Here is a 21,286-nt window from a genome sequence, read left to right as displayed (position 1 = left end):
CGGGGGTTGGGGTGGGGGTTAATCTCCCTGAACCGGGGCAGATGTTGTTAACGAGCTCCTCTCAGGTCGGCTCCCCGCGTGGGAAAATGGCATCAAATCCTCCAGGGGTCAGGGGCTTTGGGGCTGACCCGCTGGGAGCCCGGCCTTCCCGGGTCTTCGCTCTTCCTTTCCCGTCCTTTTTTCTTTTCAAAGTGCAACTCAGGCAAACGTTCACAGACTTGTTTTGTGATGCACGCCGTCTCATTAACGGTAGCGCCGCTGGAATCGCCGTGCCTTACACAACCACGAGGAATGCCGAGTGGGAAGTGCTTCAAAGGCCACGGTGCCGCCGCCCCATCCGCCCAGCGCCGGCCTGCCCGTTGGGAGCTGGGAAGCGAAGACGCTCGGTTGATGACTCAAAGGCGCCGGTCGAAAAATACAAAGGTTCGTTCACGTGTCAAACACGTGAGGCCGAGCTTGGCTGCCGTTGGATCGCCCCGATACCCCGATACCCCGATTCCCAGATACTCCGATACTCCGATACCCTGATTCCCAGATTCTCAGATTTCCCGTTACCCCAATTCTCAGATACCCTGATTCTGTGATACCCCAACACCCCAACACTGGCTCTTCTTGACTTCCCTTAAGACAACCTATCTTCTGCATCCGCCCACCTGCTGCCCCAGGAGAGGCTGACGTCAACACGCCTCCCACGGGCTGACTGACGTCGCCATCAGCGCCATCATCCACACCAAAACTCGCCACAACTTGCACCTTTGCTTCCCACAGACGCTGGCGGAGACGCGGAGATAATGAAGAAGGTTGGAGGTGCAAAGCCATCGATAGCCATGGTCTCATTGTCCACCAATCATAAGATGAAGATGTTCTTAGATGTTCTTCAGAAGATTTTCTTATTGACTGGAATCAAGCGGCTCGGTATGGTTTCTCCGCTGTGTCGCCCGCTTGGATGGCACCGCCCCCCTGCGTGTGCCGTAGATGCGTCCCTCCCGCCCCTCCCCCTGAAGTCAGCTGGGATAGGCTCCATCCCATCGCTGACCCTGAACATGAAGGAGGTCGTAGAAAAGGTCATGAGAAGAAGAAGCCGCCATGAACGTGGTGAACATGAACGTAGCATGAAGCATATCGCCCCAACAGCGCTTTCTGGGGGGGGCGATGAGGCCCAAAGCATTGTCCCTGGCTGTCTTGAAGGAGGAGCTGCAGATGGTCCCGTTCTGTCCCGCACATTAACTTTGTCTCGGAACACTGAAGCATGCAGCCTAGTCTCCAACCACTTCCTCTGACCCCACTTCTGACCCGTCCTGCAAGCCTGGAAGGCACATATACATGCCTAGGGACAGTCCACGCTGACAATGCCAGGTCCGGGGGTGGGGGGGTTGAGGAGGTCCGTGGGGGCGACGAGGGGGGAAGATTAGGCCGCTCATGTAGGCCACGGCGATTGATTAGTGTACGTTGAGGACAGTGAGAGGGAATCCAGATTGACACGGACACAATGGCGCCGTGCTGGCAGGAGACCCCCGATCACATCGCTATTGTCGGGGGGAGCACCTTCACATGTGGGGGGGGGGGTCTGTGTGCAGCCAATCAGCCAATTGCATCCAATATCAAAGTACATCAGGAATCCAGACTCTTCAGAAAAAGTCAGACATGTGGACATCTCCACACGGATGACAAGGACACGGGACAGGCCATGGCCGAGTGGGACACGGGACAGGCCATGGCCGAGTGGGACAGTCCATGGCCGAGTGGGACACGGGACAGGCCATGGCCGAGTGGGACACGGGACAGGCCATGGCCGAGTGAGACACGGGACAGGCCATGGCCGAGTGAGACACGGGACAGACCATGGCCGAGTGAGACACGGGACAGGCCATGGCCGAGTGAGACACGGGACAGGCCATGGCCGAGAGGGACACGGGACAGGCCATGGCCGAGAGGGACACGGGACATGCCATGGCCGAGTGAGACACGGGACAGGCCATGGCCGAGTGAGACACGGGACAGGCCATGGCCGAGTGGGACACGGGACATGCCATGGCTGAGAGGGATGACCCTTTGTTCCATCATCAAACCAATGTAGTAAATATTAGTCAATGATTTATGCACGTCTTAAATGAAAGGTTTTATTTTGAAGGGGCACATGGCCCTGTGTGGAAAAAGTGCCCCCCCCCCCCAATTCAATCATACTGTACTTTCATTGAGATGAAATGAGGTCTATCAGCGTGGAAAAGGTTCTAAAGCCATTTCTAAAGCTTTGGGACTCCAGCAAACCACAGTGAGAGCCATGCTCAGCAAAACATGGAAACATGGTGAACCATCATAGGAGTGATTTGCTATCTTTAGATCTTTAGAAGGTGGACAAAAGAGAAAGATGTCAGCCAAGGATTGTGGAGGATGGACAGCAGGTCAACATTGTTATCTTTCTTTATTGCCTTATTTTATTTTACACAAATGTTCTTATATCGTAAGTGCTCATAGTGTGTGTGTGTGTGTGTGTGTGTGTGCTTTATAGTAGTGTAACCCTGGGAAGCTGAGGAGCGGGAGGGTGTGTGTGTGTGTGTGTGGGGGGGGGGGGGTTGTTGAAGGCTCTGGGCTGCAGGTCAGCGGTGACCGACTGTGTCACTTATTGATTAGTTGCCATGGAGAGTTAGTCGGGCCATCTCTCTTTTTGGAGGCGTGTCCCGCTGCAAGGCCTGATGAGCCTGCGGAGGCTCCTGTGGGTAGTGGGGGGGGGGGGGGGTTCTGGTGTGTGTGCGACCTCGCTTTGCTCTCTCTCAGCATCGGCAGCGAGAAGACCTCGTCTCTGCCTATCTGCCAAATCTCTTGGAATGAAAGAAAAACATCAATATTTATGCCGGCCCCCTTGGGGGCGGGGCTTAATGGGAATTGTAAACAAATTGTCCAAAGTTATTGAGCTGTGAAATCCCCCCTTCATCGCACCCTGGATTTGCCTCCGCCATCCCCTCTCATCTGATGTTCCTCCATTGTTCCCGTCCAGTGCCAAGAAGGGGGGCTCTGGGCCGGGTGGCGGCACCGGCGGGGTCCCGTGCCTGCCTGTGAGAGGGTGCTGGACTCCACGCCTCAGGTGAATAATTAGCGGGCTTGTAACGACGAGTAGAGGAGGAGGCGACGTGCTGGGATTTGTTTTCCCAGCCAACGTGGGCCAAGCCCAAAATAAATAAACACTTTGGCTGCTGTGGAAAGCAGAATTGGACCCGCAAGATCAAGGCCAGCATCCGTGGAACATCTGGGTTCCTTGGACCCAGAGGAGGATTCTCCTGAACTTCTTCTTCCCTTGAGCAACACCAGATGAACACATCTACAAGGTGATGTGGTACGTTTGGCAGACATGAAGTTGAACTGACATGGATCATCCATGATGGAATCCTACATATGGTTCCAACCAACCCATCTCCACCCACGGAGGAGATGACCACCCCATCTGAAAGGGTCTGTTCCTTTGTCATCCATACAGTATACTAGCATAGAACAACGGCATGAACGGAGCGAGACCTTTTGTATCATACAGTGTCTTTGTGTGGCTGGGTGGAGGCGGGGCCGCTGGCATACACACAGAGTGCAGTAGAGCGATATTAGTAGATTGCAATATGTATTTTTTCCATTGTGCGGGTGTCATGCCACCCACGTTTATTTCCAGACGTTTCCAAGCGTCCTCACCTGGTTTATTTCATTCTTATTTATTTTATTCTTATTTCATTCTGGTTACCTGAGATAAAGACCTGATTGCATCATCAGCATCTTGGTGGCTGCGTTGTCACCATCAGCGCCAGGCAATGGAGCCAAACTAACATGTGACACATTGAGATTGCGCCCCATTGCCCCCCCCAGGAGAGATTGACTTGATGTTAAGTTAAAATTGTAAATGTCGGAATAATGCAGGAGAGAAAATGCGCACAAACTTCTTCACCCCGAAACCTGACGACGCCGTCCCGCCCTCCTCTCCCCTAATATCACACCTCGGACGCATAAACATGACGGCGGTCCACACATCAGTTCTCCGCTGGGGGTGGATGGTTAGGGGGGGGTGCATGGCTTTAGTGGCGCACTGTGACACCAATCAGGGGAGATGGCGGCCCCCTTTGTCATGCAAACACCTTCCCTTCTTGTCTTATTCAAATGGCTCTGCCCCCCCTCCACCCCCTCCACTCTCGCTCAACCCTTCGACCCCCCCCCCCACCCCCCCTCCACCACCAACTTCAGCCCCCCCTCACCTCCTCACATCCAAGAAAATGATTTCTAGACGGGCAGCAGGATGGATGGAAATGGAAAAAGATACTTGGAGCTCCTGGTCATGTGACCACAGGCGGTGGTCCAAAGGACCCCTGATCAAAATCTTAGAGCGGTTGAAAAATGTCAAGAATGTTCGTTTATTTATGGACCTGAAGGAGGTGCTAAGTGGAGCTGCTAAATGCAAAAAGGAGAAATGGGAGGGAACTGATAGCAAAGAAGCAATGGAGTGAAATAGGCTGATCCATACTTTGGGACATAGCTACCCCCCCTGCCCCCCCCCCCCCCAAATAGGCTGTTCACCAGCTGATCCACAGTGTGGGACCATAGCTACCCCCCCCAAATATAAATGAAAAGTATAAAAAGAAGAGTGATAAGATGGTCGTCTTCCAGGAGCGGGTGGGAATGTTGCTGCAGGTGCTGAAGATGCCTTCACTGTCTGGAACTCTAAATCCATCCCCAAATGTTCTCCATTGGATCCAGACGAGGGGAAGACACAGGATGGTCCAAAAGAGTCAGATGATTCCTCTTTGTCAAGTGCAGCGTTGTCCTGTTGTCATGACCACTGCCGTTTGACGCCCCTGCACCATATGAAGCGCCATTGTTCCATTGATGATGATGGTGGTGGAGAACATCTCAGGTGGGATCTCCTTGTCATGCCAGTAACGTAGGAAGCCATCAGGAGCGTCCAGGGAGAAGATGACTTTCTTCCACCTTTCAATGTCCCATGTTTGGTGTCTCCTGCTCATTCCAAACCTTGAAGGAGACCAGGCCTTTGGAGATGTTTCTTTGATGGGAAGCCATCATCGTAATATTTGGAGGTACATGAGCCCCCCCCCAGTTGAGATTGCCTTGATGTTCCCTTGTCTTCTTCTCCCAACCACTCATAGAAGTAATTCCACTTAGTCGTAAGTCTACATGAGCCTTTGAAAGCCTGTTTCATATTCAAATGTCAGCATCAGGCCTGGGGACCACGGGGGGGTCTTTATAGTCCCCAGCTCAGGGCGGCAGGTCAAGATGGGGGGGGTGGCAGGGGTTCTAAATGATTTAAGGCATGAATGAGTCATAAAAAAGCATTTTTCCTGCAAGTTGTCATGTAAATTCCAGCTTTGGCGCCGCGGCCTTCCTCTGGTTTCCCCCCAAAAGTTGTGCTGGTGGTCTTGGCTTGCGGGCAGCAGATGGGTGGAGCAGGCGAGGATGAAGGAGGAAGGTAAGCGTCATCAGGCATCATGGAAGCACGCGGTGCCGCTGTGTCTCAAATGTCCCGGTGTTCTGGAGCGGCCTGTTATTCCTGTCCCCCGTGGGCGTGTTCCCAACGTCGCAGCTCCGACATAGGCAGCGTGGTGATGCAACGCCACGGCCAACCACGCGGGGCCGGGAAGGGGGGGGGGGGGCAGCTCACCTGCTGCTTCAGTCCATAGCACCACCCCTACTGAAGAACATGAACATGACCATGTTCCACCCAAGAAGACCTATGTGGGTATGTCGGCCGTAGTCAGCCACCATACAGCCATCCTTTGTTTCTTAGTAGCCATTTCTTGCGTGGCAGATATTTTAGGCATCTTCAAGGACCTTTCATGTGTTGCTGTGTGTGCCACGGCCAAGTCAACTCCTCATGGATAGAGACACTTTGGCCACAGAAGGGGCGTGGCTGGGGGGGGGGGGGTTGTCGTCCAAGCCTCAGTGGGCACAGCTCTACGTACCCCCGCCGCCATTAATGCTCCTCTACTGCTTCAGAAGAAAGCCCCCCCCCCACTCGGAAAAGCCTGGTAGTGCCTGGCGACGCCACTCTTGGCCTCTCACGTGTGGCGAGGGAGGCATCGGTGCGAAACATGGCGGCGTGCGGGGCCCGGGTGGAGGTCAAACCTTCGTGGGTGGGGCGGCCTCTGTTCCTTCCTCTCTCATCTAGCGACCAACCATTCTGTTTCCCGTCCCCTCGTCACCCCCCCCCCCCCCCCCCCCCCCCAAAAGCCCTTCTCTCCCTTTTGTGCCCCCTGCACCTGCAGCCCTTGAGACTGGAGCAATAAAGCTGAAGGATTTGCCCACTGGAGGTTGGAGTAAGAGGGTGGGGGTGGGGTGTTGGGGGGGGGGGTGATCATTAGACAGCACTGGAAAGACAAAAGCAACAGGTTCCAACCGTGTGTCTTACACGGCTAGGCTATATTCCAGATCCACGTAACGCAGCTTGCACCTTGTTTGGGTGGGTGTCACTGAGGGTCCGCCTGATGTCACACCTCCCTGACATCCATCCTGGACCAGGAATCCAGGAATCAGGAGTTATGAGGGTCCGTTATTAAAAGGTATTTCAGTATGAACATGTTGTTCATGTTGTTAGCCGCTTCATGTCACGCTGCTGCTGACTAGCTTGCTAGCATGCTGCTAATGCTAGCTCCATCCATTCTGGTCTATAGTCATGCTAGGCTAGGATCACATGTTGCTATGATATGTTATGATCGAATGTTGCTATGATATGTTATGATCGGATGTTGCTATGATATGTTATGATCGGATGTTGCTATGATATGTCGTGATCAGATGTTGCTATGATATGTCATGATCAGATGTTGCTATGATATGTCATGATCAGATGTTGCTATGATATGTCATGATCAGATGTTGCTATGATATGTCGTGATCAGATGTTGCTATGATATGTTATGATCAGATGTTGCTATGATATGTCGTGATCAGATGTTGCTATGATATGTCGTGATCAGATGTTGCTATGATATGTTATGATCGGATGTTGCTATGATATGTCGTGATCAGATGTTGCTATGATATGTCGTGATCAGATGTTGCTATGATATGTCGTGATCGGATGTTGCTATGATATGTCGTGATCAGATGTTGCTATGATATGTCGTGATTGGATGTTGCTATGATATGTCGTGATCAGATGTTGCTATGATATGGTTATGATCGGATGTTGCTATGATATGTTGTGATCGGATGTTGCTATGATATGTCGTGATCGGATGTTGCTATGATAAGTCGTGATCAGATGTTGCTATGATATGTTGTCATACTGACGGTGGGAGTGGCTTTTGCCAACCAGTCATGTGGTCCATGGCCAAAGGGAAGGCCTCCGTGACCTGGGGGCTCCAAGGGTGCCAGGGCAAGGTGGCGTTGAGCGGAGGGAGTGAATTCCCACCTGTTTGCAATGTGATGTTCAGTCATGTAGAACTCCTCCTGCAGCTGCGCCCCCCCCCCCCCCCCAGACCCCCCCACCTTGCAAATGAGAGAGAGGGACTGGAGCCCGGAAGGGCGAGGCAAATAACAGTAAAAGGGACTTAATTCCGCTATTAGCCGAGCGGGGAGCGCTGCGGGGACGGTGCGGGACGGCCCGATGCTTGAAATTCACGGAGCGGAGCGGGATGAGGCATGCTGGGTAAACGGCGTGGTAATCAGGAGGCAAGGCAGCGCCTGATCAAGGTACACTGGGCCCTCTTCTTCTCCATGCGCCTAATAAGACTCGCTTGGACCTCCTCTCATGTGAGGGACCTGCTAGGAGGGCGGGAGATTAGGCTTTTGGGGGGGGGGGGGGTTCCCACATTTGATTATTCAGGTTGGCTGAACTCTAAATTCTAAACCATAAAATTCGTATCCCCTCTGGGGGACCATTTGCATATATTTTAGTATCCGTCCCCCCCCACCCCCCTTCTCTGAGAAAGTGAAAGAGGGTGAAGTAAGCGGGCCTGTCTCGGCTTTAAGATGTCGCTGTGGTGTGAAATATGGGTGAACAAGCAGGGCCTTTGAAACCCAAACTAACCCCCCCCCCCCCCCCCCCCACTCCACCCGTGTGCCCCCACCCTGCTCCACCACCGCCGCCTCGGAATTAAATGTCACTTCACGTTACACATTCTGCTCCTCTGCGCTAAACGTTTGTGCACCTGAACGCCTCTCCGCTGACACGACGGCATGTCTGCTGTCATTAATGGGCCGCCGTGGGGGGGCGGGGATTAGTCTCTTGCCACAACATTAGGTACACCTGCACGGTCCAAAGAAAACCCAAGCCTGTTAAATGGAGAAGTGTGAATGCATGAGTGGAGACCACTACAATGTACCCCGCCGGGTATCCTCCGACCAATCAATCAGGGTCTGCTAAGGAGACCACTGCTGTCTAGCACAACACAATGTGGAACCATGTGACCTGAGCCGGCCAATCAGCAAACAATGTTCAGGATTGTATGACGTATAGTCATTAAATGTATAGTTTTCATTGAAACAATACAAAGTCAAACAGGAAGTGGATATTCTTAGCACTGGCCAGCTAACTCCTACTAAGGTAGGAGAGTGTGCTGCATTCAAGTATGCTGGGAATCCCAGATAATACACTCAGAACATGAATTTAACTTCAAATAGGTGCTGCACTTGAACGCAACCCCACAATGTCATAGAAATGTTCTGCTGCTGTTAAAGTGATTATTATTATGAATGATTATTATTAAGAATTGGTAGATATCACATACCATATCAAATACTATGTTCAGTCTAAAGATGATTTGAATGAAAAAGTACTGGTACTACTACTAATAGGAGCAGAGATGATAATCCAAGGGATTGTACCCATACTATAGTATCATACTGTAATACTCTAATACTATACTATAAGCATCCACTGCAAGGTGCAGATCCTCGTGTGGCATCCAAGATGAGGGAAACGTCTCTTTCACGTGGAGGTGCCATGCAACCCAGTCACATGGTCAGTGATGCTGCCAATCGGGCCATGACGCCGTGCAGCCGTACCTAATCAAGTGTCCCCACGAGGCAGCAAGGAGGCCACGCTCGTCCTCCAGGATTCATTTTCACCCCCCCAGAAAAAAAAGAAAGCTCTGAAGCCCAGGTCTTAAAATTCCGTTGAGGGTGTGTGGTGAGTCGTGCCAAGATGAAGGGAGTGCACGTGCACGTGCACGCGCGCACCCAGCCTGCGGCGGGCGGCGTGAGAGTCACCTGTTAGCTTGCGGTGCCAAGCGGGCCCATCTGGAGGCAGGGCGCACGTTAGACTGGGACCAGGAGGGGGTCGTTGATGCTTGGCATTTTGGTCATCCTTTAACCCCCCCCCCCCATCCACTTGTCCAATACCCCCCCCCCCCCCCCCCCCGGTGCACAGGCAGAATGCGGTGTCAGGAGAGCGAGCACTGAGCGGCCATTGTGCCTGCTAACCAAAGCGGAATGCCCGGGTGACAAAAGGGGGAGGAGTGGGCTCAGGGCGCACAAAGCCAGGGGGAGGAGAAGGGCGAAGGAGGAGGAGGGGAGGGGAAGGAGAGATGGGCAATCTGCTGGGGGCTAAATAGACCCACTCAGCCTCAAAAAACACCCCCCTCTCCTCGGGTACATTACGCTGGGTGATGGAGGTCGTTCCGCGTCCCGGAAACAAGAGGATGAAGATGCTGGCTGGGAGCTTCTACACTATTTCTTCACTATTTCATACGAGGGTCGTGGGGGTGCTGGAGCCTATCCCAGCATCCCCCCTGGACTGGTGGCCAGCCAATCCCAGGGCACATATAGACAAACAACCATTCACACTCACATTCATACCTATGGACAATTGGAGTGACCAATCAAGCTAACATGCTAGCATGTTTTTGGAATGGGGGAGGAAAGCGGAGTACCTGGAGAAAAGACACGCATGCCCAAGCAGGCAATCGAACCCGGTTCACCTAGTTGTATGGCCTGTGCGCTAACCACTCGTACACTATGCAGCCCCTTGAACTCCTATTGCCAATATTGTAGCCATAATAAGAGGAAATAAGCCATGAAGTATTGTTACTCAAACCTGCATCTTTAACATGAGCGCCCCCCAGTGACCGGTGAGGAATACTACCTGTCCTTCACAATGCGTCTTCTGAATGCCTTATATTTGTACATTACTTCATTTAGGCCCAGATGAAGTACATTTTGCTACAATGTGTATTTCTATTGACTTTACCACAATTATTCATGACTTCCCTTTTGGACAAGTGCTCTACTGTAAGTACTGTAAGTACTGTAAGGAGATGATGAAGTACTAGGTGCCACGTAGCGAGGGATGGCTGGATACGTAAAAGAAGACACGGGAGAATAAAGGCGTGCACGTGAGGCCGGTCTAAGTGTGTATTTGGTGTAGTATTTCCCATCGTGCTCCTGGGCTTCCTGCCGTGGAGGAAGGGTGGGGGGGTGGCGGCCTTGTGGGGGCTTGTACACGTGCGTGTACTCGCCTGCCCGTTGCAGACGCCGCCTTCTCTCTGGTGTAGCATCCTGCGTCAGAGCCCGCCTCCTCACGCCCACGCAGGACCCGCGGCGAGAGACGGCCTTCCCTCTTTCCCAATGACGCTCCGACGTCAGATGAACAACCTTGCCAAAGTATTTTAATAAGTACTCCATACTAACATACTGTCTGGCCATCGGCCTCCTACGTCGTGCTGTGTACTGTATACATACTGGATATACTCTACATACTCTATATGCTCTATATACTGGATATACTCTATATACTCTATATACTCTATATACTGGATATACTCTACATACTCTATATCCTCTATATACTGGATATACTCTGTATACTCTATATCCTCTATATACTGGATATACTCTGTATACTCTATATGCTTTATATACTGCATATACTCTATATACTCTATATCCTCTATATACTGGATATACTCTGTATACTCTATATCCTCTATATACTGGATATACTCTGTATACTCTATATCCTCTATATACTGGATATACTCTACATACTCTATATCCTCTATATACTGGATATACTCTACATACTCTATATCCTCTATATACTGGATATACTCTGTATACTCTATATCCTCTATATACTGGATATACTCTACATACTCTATATGCTCTATATACTGGATATACTCTACATACTCTATATCCTCTATATACTGGATATACTCTGTATACTCTATATCCTCTATATACTGGATATACTCTACATACTCTATATGCTTTATATACTGCATATACTCTATATACTCTATATCCTCTATATACTGGATATACTCTACATACTCTATATGCTCTATATACTGCATATACTCCATAGTATACTCCATATACTCTATATGCTCCATATACTGTATATACTCTATATACTGGATTGATTGATGCTTGCTGGATGGATGGATGGACGGACGGGTAAATGGATGGATGGATGGGTAAATGGATGGATGGATGGATGGATGGGTAGGTGGATGGGTGGATGGATGGATGGATGGATGAATGGATGGGTAGATGGATGGATGGATGGATGGATGGGTAAATGGATGGATGGATGGATGGATGGGTAGGTGGATGGATGGATGGGTAAATGGATGGATGGGTAGATGGATGGGTAAATGGATGGATGGATGGATGGGTAGGTGGATGGATGGATGGATGGATGGATGGGTAAATGGATGGATGGATGGATGGATGGATGGGTAGGTGGATGGATGGATGGATGGACGGGTGGATGGATGGATGGGTAGATGGATGGATGGATGGGTAGATGGATGGATGGATGGATGGACGGGTGGATGGATGGACCAAGAACGTCTGCGGCGGCCTATACGCGTCCTCCGTGCATTCTTGCATCCGTTGCACATGGAGCGTCCGTAGGAGCTCGAACGACCGCTTGTGGTCTGGTCTCAAGCGTGTTTCCATCCAAGGCGCCCTGCTTGAACCTTTGGTCCCCCCCTCAGAACCCCGGGGTCACTTTGAAGTGAACTTTCAACCTCTGCGGCTCCCATCCCAGCGGCCAAATGCTGACTCGGCACATCAAAGGCACGGCTGTAAAGAAAACTCCCGGTGGTGGACGCCCCGCTCCCCCCCTCCAGCCCTGGTCCGCCCCCATATGCACACTTAGCATCTGAAGCCCCTTCCCTTCCATTCATGCGGAAGCTCAGCCCTTCCCGTCCCATTTCCATATTCTGCTGCGGGGCGCCAGGTAGTTCCACCCGGGCCCAGCTCACAGGAAGTGGCTTGCTGAGTTGTTTTGGTCGCTGTGTTGTTAGTGAAACGCGGAGGGTCAAATGCAGGCCTGGGGGGCATGTTTAGGCCCCCCGCCCACCTTTGGGACTGGGCTGTGTGAGCGCCAGGTGAGTTCATGCGTGCCGGTCGTATCGCTCAGCGCCGAGCCGTGCAGCCATCATTGTTCTGGAGCTGCAAATCACCCGTGCCGCAATCAGGCGTCCCGATCTCGGCCTCCGTGACCCCCGCCGCTCCTGATGAGTCCTCCACCGTGATTGGCCTAACTGGACGCCTGTCTGTGGCGGCAGATTAGCATGGATTGTTTTTTCTCTGCGGCATACGGATTGGAGCGTGTTAGCATTCGCACCTACGCACGGCACCCCGCCGCTCGGGAAAGGAAAAGTAGCCAAAGGTGGACTTTTAGTCCCGATTCACCAGCTGGGATTTTAACCTCCTCCAAACTTTGATGGTGAACACGGCCATCACAGCCTCCACTTTGCATCACGCAGTCTTCTGTCCAGACTGCTGTGGATGCAAACCTAAGATTCCAGGGTCAAAATGGACTTTTTATGTAAATGAGTGCCATTTTTACCTCGCCATGCTCGTGCTAAGCTAAGCAGCATGGAGGCTATGCTATGGCCTGCGTTCATGTGGTTCTTTGTTTTTGCGTTGGAAATATCTTGAAGGTTCTGAATGGCTTCGGATAAAATGTTCAGGAATTGTGGGAACTGGGATGTGGAAGAACTGATTACATTTTGGCGGAGTTGAAAAATCCCAAATGTTCCCAAAATACAGCCTTTTCCCGAAAAGTCATTTTTAGTAATGCTAGCACATTAGCGTTGCTAGTCTGCATACATTAGCATAGCCATTTTTTTAGTGATACGCTTAACCCATGGCATTATTATGCTAGGTGTTCTCATGCTAACATTAGCATGGTAGCATTCCAATCCTTACGTGAGACATGAACGCACGTCTTTCTCTTCTCTGTGCCTTATAAAGATACACAAAGTGGTAAAAGCAAGGCTAATGAATGCACATCGTGGGACACACCTATTGGGCCTAGCAAGGCGGCTATTCAAAGTAGTAATATTCAAAGTAGTACTAGTATCCCTTCCTTCCTGGGTGCGTTGATGTCCCATAGCTCCATAGAAAGTTGTTGGTGATATCTCGTCTTTGAATGCTGTGGATCTCCACATGATGTTTTCCCTCCCAGGCTGCTCATCACGTTGTAGTAATATCATCTCTCTTCCTAGACGCCTTCTCTCTGCCCCCCGCCAGCACCTTGGCCCTGCAATCAAGGAGAAAGTCTCTTGGCCCTCAGGGAGAGAGAAAGGCATCGTTGACCTGTGGAGACCAGACCACAGACCACATCACCAAAGACCACAGACCACAGACCACAGACCACAGACCACAGACCACAGACCATAGACGATAGTACATAGACCATAGTACATAGACCATTGACCATAGTACATAGACCATAGTACCTAGACCATAGACCATAGACTCTGTGATGGATGACAAAGTCTTTTTCATCTAAATTCTTTCATCTGGATGAAGTCATCAGGAGTACAACAGTATATTACAGTATATATACAGTATATATACTGTAGTATTGTACTCCTGATGACTTCATCCAGTGTACATCAGGAGTACAACAGTATATTACAGTATATATATATATATATATATAGTATATATACTGTAGTATTGTACTCCTGATGACTTCATCCAGTGTACATCAGGAGTACAACAGTATATTACAGTATATATATATATATATATATATATAGTATGTATACTGTAGTATTGTACTCCTGATGACTTCATCCAGTGTGATACGTACTAAAATGATGTTGTATGAGAGCTATGCTAGTTCAGTTAGCGTAGTAAAGGGCGTTAGGGTGGCCTGATGAGGCATGTAAGGTGAGTGAAAGAAGGTAAACAAAGTGTAGACTAGAGAGAGAGAGAGAGAGAGAGAGAGAGAGCGAGCGAGCGAGAGAGAGAGAGGCGAGGCGAGGCGTGTACGTCGAGGAGGAAGGGAAATGGCCTGCGGTGTACATGTCTCCTGTCTGGGACCGGTCCCGGTGTGACTGAGCGAGACTGTCCTGACACGGCCGTACAGGAAGTTGATGTACTACTGGTCGGTCCAGTTGGGAGCCGGATGCCACATGCGTGTCCCTAATTTCCCTGAGGGGGCGTCCGGGGGATCAATAAGCCTCCCTCTAATCTCATCCATGTCATCTCATCTTCAAGATGAGGCGCTGAACATGTCAACCACAGGTGGGGGCATGCTGGACTCATAAAGGCCTTGATGAGGACTGATGGACTGATGGATGGTGATGGGGGGGGGGGGGTGATGGAGGGGGGGGTCTCTGCTGGCCCTGGTGGAGGTCTGCACCCTGAAGCTGGTTCATCTCATAGTCAGCTGACAGAGTGACCCGCTACGCTACGTGTGTACTCGCCTATTGTCTTGCCCTGTTTACTTCTTCCAGGGTGGGGTCTGGGCTTGGGAGGGGGGGGGGTGGACCTCAGCTCCCAGGAAGCTGGCCGTACGTGCTCGTGCTCCAGAAACCTGAGCTTTGTCCCGCTAAAAACAATGAAGTGGAACACGTGAGGGGCGTCGCACATGGCGGCTAAGGTTACCTGTTTGTCCTGCCTCGCTTTCCACGTTGGCCTGATGGGACAGCAGCACGTTACCTTATGGCCATGCTGGGATGCTACACCTTCCCCACCTTCTCCATCTTCTCCACCTGATATCAATCACTATCAATCAGTATCAATACTATCAATTTTCCCCCAAATCCATTCCTGCCAAAAGAATGACTGTTAGGTGGCTGACTGTGGCCTATGGTTGGTCTAAGATATTCAAAGATAAGTCCTATCAAGTATGGTGGTCTCTATGACACATCGCCCTACATGCTGCATGCTATATGCTACATGCTACAATGCTATATGCTGCACACTACAAGCTACATGCTGCATGCTGCATGCTATATACTACATGCTGCAATGCTATATGATGCATGCTGCATGCGGCATGCTGCAGTGCTGCAATGCTGCATTCTAAATGCCACATGTTGCATGCTGCAATGCTACATGCTGCTGTATGCTACATGCTACATGCTACATGCTATATGCTGCGTTCAAAGCCTGTGTGTGTGCTTTGCAGGGATAGTATGACACAATATTCATATATCCACAACATGCAGAGGTTGCCTAGCATGAGCCCCCCCCCCCCACCCCCCCAGCTACTATGACAAATGATGCCGAGTCAGTCGCTGAATGACAGGATTACACACTTTTTTGTACGATGGCGTGTTTGCTGCTAGCGCTGCTAGTGCTCCCCTCTGAAACTCATCCTTTCCCATAGCCCCCCCCCCCCCCCCCCCCCCTGCAGCACAGCAGGTGAGCTCCCTCCACCAGGCAGGCAAACCGGACTTTCAAGGCCCACACCTGTTGGACTGTGGTCCTCTCACCTGTGCAAATATGAACGGCAGGTGAAAAGGAGAGCAATCTACCCCAGCCTTGGGTTACCTGGGTTACCTGGGTTACTGGGTTACCTGGGTTACCTGGGTTACCTGGGTTACTGGGTTACCTGGGTTACTGGGTTACCTGGGTTACTGGGTTACCTGGGTTACCTGGGTTACTGGGTTACTGGGTTACTGGGTTAACTGGGTTACGTGGGTTACGTGGGTTACGTGGGTTACCTGGGTTACCTGGGTTACATGGGTTACGTGGGTTACATGGGTTACCTGGGTTACGTGGGTTACGTGGGTTACATGGGTTACATGGGTTACCTGGGTTACGTGGGTTACCTGGGTTACGTGGGTTATCTGGGTTACCTGGGTTACGTGGGTTACCTGGGTTACATGGGTTACGTGGGTTACGTGGGTTACGTGGGTTACATGGGTTACATGGGTTACCTGGGTTACGTGGGTTACCTGGGTTACGTGGGTTATCTGGGTTACCTGGGTTACGTGGGTTACCTGGGTTACATGGGTTACGTGGGTTACGTGGGTTACGTGGGTTACATGGGTTACCTGGGTTACGTGGGTTACGTGGGTTACATGGGTTACATGGGTTACCTGGGTTACGTGGGTTACCTGGGTTACGTGGGTTACCTGGGTTACGTGGGTTACGTGGGTTACATGGGTTACCTGGGTTACGTGGGTTACGTGGGTTACGTGGGTTACCTGGGTTACGTGGGTTACGTGGGTTACGTGGGTTACATGGGTTACGTGGGTTACCTGGGTTACGTGGGTTACATGGGTTACATGGGTTACATGGGTTACCTGGGTTACCTGGGTTACATGGGTTACCTGGGTTACCTGGGTTACATGGGTTACGTGGGTTACCTGGGTTACATGGGTTACCTGGGTTACGTGGGTTACGTGGGTTACCTGGGTTACATGGGTTACATGGGTTACCTGGGTTACCTGGGTTACATGGGTTACCTGGGTTACATGGGTTACCTGGGTTACATGGGTTACGTGGGTTACCTGGGTTACCTGGGTTACATGGGTTACGTGGGTTACATGGGTTACCTGGGTTGCATGGGTTACATGGGTTACCTGGGTTACATGGGTTACATGGATTACCTGGGTTACCTGGATTACCTGGGTTACCTGGGTTACCTGGGTTACCTGGGTTACATGGGTTACCTGGGTTACATGGGTTACCTGGGTTACATGGGTTACCTGGGTTACGTGGGTTACGTGGGTTACCTGGGTTACGTGGGTTACGTGGGTTACATGGGTTACCTGGGTTACCTGGGTTACATGGGTTACATGGGTTACCTGGGTTATCTGGGTTACATGGGTTACCTGGGTTACCTGGGTTACATGGGTTACCTGGGTTACGTGGGTTACGTGGGTTACATGGGTTACCTGGGTTACATGGGTTACATGGGTTACCTGGGTTACATGGGTTACATGGGTTACCTGGGTTACCTGGGTTACATGGGTTACATGGGTTACCTGGGTTACATGGGTTACATGGGTTACCTGGGTTACCTGGGTTACCTAGGTTACCTGGGTTACCTGGATTACCTGGGTTACCTGGGTTACCTGGGTTACCTAGGTTACCTGGGTTACCTGGGTTACCTGGGTTACCTGGGTTACCTGGGTTACATGGGTTACCTGGGTTACATGGGTTACCTGGGTTACATGGGTTACCTGGGTTACGTGGGTTACCTGGGTTACCTGGGTTACCTGGGTTACGTGGGTTACATGGGTTACCTGGGTTACCTGGGTTACATGGGTTACATGGGTTACCTGGGTTATCTGGGTTACATGGGTTACCTGGGTTACCTGGGTTACATGGGTTACCTGGGTTACATGGGTTACGTGGGTTACATGGGTTACCTGGGTTACATGGGTTACATGGGTTACATGGGTTACCTGGGTTATCTGGGTTACATGGGTTACCTGGGTTACCTGGGTTACATGGGTTACCTGGGTTACATGGGTTACGTGGGTTACATGGGTTACCTGGGTTACATGGGTTACATGGGTTACCTGGGTTACATGGGTTACCTGGGCGCAGCACAGCTGAGCAAAGCTCAGCAGCCATCGGACGGACTTCAGCTGCTGCTCCTCTAGTCCGTCTTTCCTCTGTGCAACATGACGTTCCTTCATGGCCATTCAGCAGATCTTCCTTCCAGGTGCCGCACTTGATACTCTCTCATGTGGCTTTGTGTGGCGCGGCCACATTGTGCAGCCATTGGCCGCCTTGGGCGCCACATGCCCTCCTTAGAAAGAGCACGGCATGGGTGGAAGGCATTATATGGATATGAATCAGGAATCCTCTCATCTCCAGGTTGAGCTGTTTGGCTGATTTGGAGAGCGTAGCCCATAATCACCATGACACTGCACTTCCAGCCGCACCACGACTGGGGAGCTGGCACGCCGACTTAGCCAGTGGAAGAATCTCTTCATCGTCATCTGGGAGGGGAAGAGCGTTTACCTCCAGACTTGATGTCATTCCTGGAATGTGGGGGGGGGGGGGGGGCAGAAGAACAAACGCAGCCATCAACTGAAGTTGTAAATAAGCAAAGGGAAACGCAACAGATTGGGATCGGGATGCTATCGCTTTAGCATGGGTGGCTAAGGCATCACCACATATCATAGCAACACAAAATACCACAAAACCACACCCTTAGAAGTGGACGGATCAGGTGCAAGGTGGCGTATTATTATTATTATGATTCTATATTATTATTATTAATATTATGTCTTATTGGAAGCCATTGGCATCCAAGCACATGGATGGCTACTTCATCTAAGAAGCCAGTCTGAAGCCACAAATTGAAGGTGTGATGTTCAATGTAGTTCGTGGGTATGTCCCACAAGTAGGTTGGGAGTTGGACAAAAAAGAGAAATTCCGGCTGGACCTTGATGATGTGATGCAGAGCATCCCTAAAAGGGAAGGAGCTCAATCAACCTTCCTTTTCTGATGAAAGACGGGAGTGTCGTCTGTCTGGTAGCGTCCATGTTTGGGTAGCCATAGAAGGCAACATGGAAGAGGAGTCAACATGGCCGCCAGTGAAGGCTTGTCATCTGGGATTGGCTGGGATTGAATGAGTACAGCTGGAATGTGGACAGGTACGTCCTTCTACACTTGTGTATCAATCACCAAGGTGAACAATTGGATTGGCTAATCCCTGCCTTTGTCAGGAAGCTAAGGCTGTTGTTGTTTGGACATTTTAATGTTCACTTATTCTCCACTTGGGAATCAAGTTTTCAAGTTGACCGACCTGATGTGAGAACTTTGTCTTTGGAGGTTTTCTTTTGCATTTTAGTGGAGAAGATAGATAATATGATGATAATAAGTGTGCTGCATGTTGACATTTTGGAGACTTGTGACATAAATGTGTCAACCGCTGATGACGGCCGACTTCCACTTCCTGTTCCTGTGCGTTAGCAAGATGAAGACCACACTTGGACTGTATGAATTCAACATATTGGATGCCAACTGAATGCATGCAGACATGAACTGCAAAGCATGCTAAAGGCTAAAGGCTAAAGGCTAAAGACAGATGATCCTTCCACTGATGACTCCACTGTGGAGGAACACCTTTGCACCAATACCAAGGATAGGATAGGATGCTATTCCTGGTTCGGTACACGGGAAAAGAAAGATAGAAGGAATGACGTTCCTAGTCAATAGTGTTGCTATTCCATGATAGCGACAAGGCTGTAAAGCGTTATACATCTTATATGAGACGGCTGGGATAGGCTCCAGCATCTCAAGCATTCTTTATTTCATCTCCATCCTCTGAGTGGTACAGCGCCATGTTTGCGTACCTGAGTGCTAGTTCTCCCCATCGGGCTGAAAGGGAGCTTAAATGGCCTTTGTGCATAATGGAACAACCATCAACAGCACAACACACAGCCTAACTTCTTTTTACGCTTGCTCCGACAGCCTGCCCCTGCTAAACGTGTCCAGATGTAAACACACTGGTGTGTGCGCGTCGAGGCGGATGGCGCCGGGAGGCTTTAGGGGCTGTGGAGGTGTATCAGGTGAATCATATCGCACGAGGGCAGCCACGCTCACACCTGTTTGACTCTCCACCTCCTTTCTCTCTCGCCCTCTGTGCAGGTTTGGGCCTGAAAGACGTGCCAGACCTGCTGCCAAAGCGCCGGCCGCCACCTCACCCTGCAGACATGGCTGCATGCACACGCTCCGATACGCACGTACAGCCGACATCCTCTATCCCGCCGCTCCGATGGAAAACGGTCCACATGGCTTCCACCTCATTGATCAGTGGCGTTCTCAAAGATATGTTTTTGCTCCAAACGCTCCGTCACGTTATTACAGAGTGTCAACTCTTTCCTCGACTAACTCCCACTTTGGAATGTTCAGGGGCTCATTTGATATTTCCTCTTGGAAAGCAACCATGCAGAGCAACAATAAGCGGAGGTGACTCGAAATCACCTTTTATTTCTTTCCTTTTTCAGACTTCCATCGTGAAAAGCAGGATAGAAGATGAAGTGTACAACGCTAACGTCATGAAAAGTACACGCAAGTAAAACCTCGCACTCACCAAAAAAACATTATGGTGGAGAAATGATGAGGGCAGCCTGGTTTCTTGGGTATTTGTTCAACTCCAGCTGCCTCACCATGACCAGCAAAATAGCTCACTTAGACTTCCATTGGCTCGCCCTCCGCCAAGCTCTTCCTTCAACAGCGGCGCCGAGGTGTAGGCCGCGCCATCATTGGCAGACCCTTAAGTCTGCTTTTGATAAGCAGAAAGATCAGTATTGGTTTGGAATTGTACGCCAAAAACTTCATCTCCCCTGACTCATGTTTGTTGTCATCAAGATATTTTCCCAAACGTCCTACATTTATCTCGGTTATTTTTGGTTCCAGATTAGACCATCATACGCGAATCAAGTAGGATTCAGTATTAATAAACAGAATATTTCATGTTAATCTTGTTTTTAAATGTTTGAAATCTTACCACTTCCACACAGAAGCTGCTTTTCTCTCTTCTGGTTGGGAACTGAAATTTCCTGAAACTCTACTGCTGATTCCTAAAGAATGGAAAGAGGGAGAAACGCTTTAAAGGGGACCTAAGATGCTCATGAGCTGTGGTCTCCTATAGAGCAGCTACACACAATAACCCGCACAGCAAACTTTGGAGATCTTCCAGAATGTGCACCTATTCCAGCTGGGTTTCCTTGGATTTGTGCTTCCCAACTGTGAACCATGTCAGGACATCACAAAGGGGCAGTTTTACCACACCTTTTGAAAGCGAGCGTTTTGAGCCATCCCAAACGTCTTTCAGGGATCACTTGGGAAAACTCATGGTGAGGAACTTTGGTATGGTTTAACACCAGAATACTACGTTCTAACTACATTTATAGGTGAGAAAAGAGGAAAAGCATCGTAGGTCCCCTTTAAATGAGTTCAACACTTCCACCTACCCTGCAGTTTGCCCCCTGGTGGGGAGTCATTGACCTAGCGGGCTGGAGTGGAACACCAAGCATGTTGGGGATGGTTGGAATACAAATAAATGAAGCTTATTAGGATTTATTTCCATGTTTTGATGATACAGTCTGCCGGCACCGGGGCCAAGCAG

The 21,286-nt window shown here is 50.4% G+C and overlaps 1 protein-coding gene across 3 annotated transcripts in view; it reads left to right on the top strand.

Annotated features, from left to right (window-relative positions):
• LOC131106380 (P2Y purinoceptor 4) overlaps positions 1-20,816 on the top strand; it is a 45,595-nt gene extending 24,779 nt beyond the window's left edge. For 2 of the 3 annotated variants that reach the window (XM_078788561.1, XM_078788557.1), the window contains exons 9-10: positions 19,627-19,724; positions 19,804-20,816. The gene's annotated coding sequence lies outside the window, so the exon portion shown is untranslated. Of the gene's footprint in view, positions 1-13,454; positions 13,762-19,626; positions 19,725-19,803 lie in introns of those variants that run through there. The other variant, XM_078788559.1, reaches the window with a different exon arrangement.
• Positions 20,817-21,286: the final 470 nt, after the last annotated feature.

This window comes from Doryrhamphus excisus, linkage group LG23 (assembly GCF_037039965.1).
Source record: "Doryrhamphus excisus strain RoL-2023G ecotype Guam linkage group LG23, RoL_Dexc_Guam_v1.1, whole genome shotgun sequence".
In the NCBI taxonomy this organism is placed as follows: Eukaryota; Metazoa; Chordata; class Actinopteri; order Syngnathiformes; family Syngnathidae; genus Doryrhamphus; species Doryrhamphus excisus.
The sequence above is the reverse complement of the archived record's forward strand: the minus strand, read 5'-3'. Positions and strand labels throughout refer to the sequence as shown.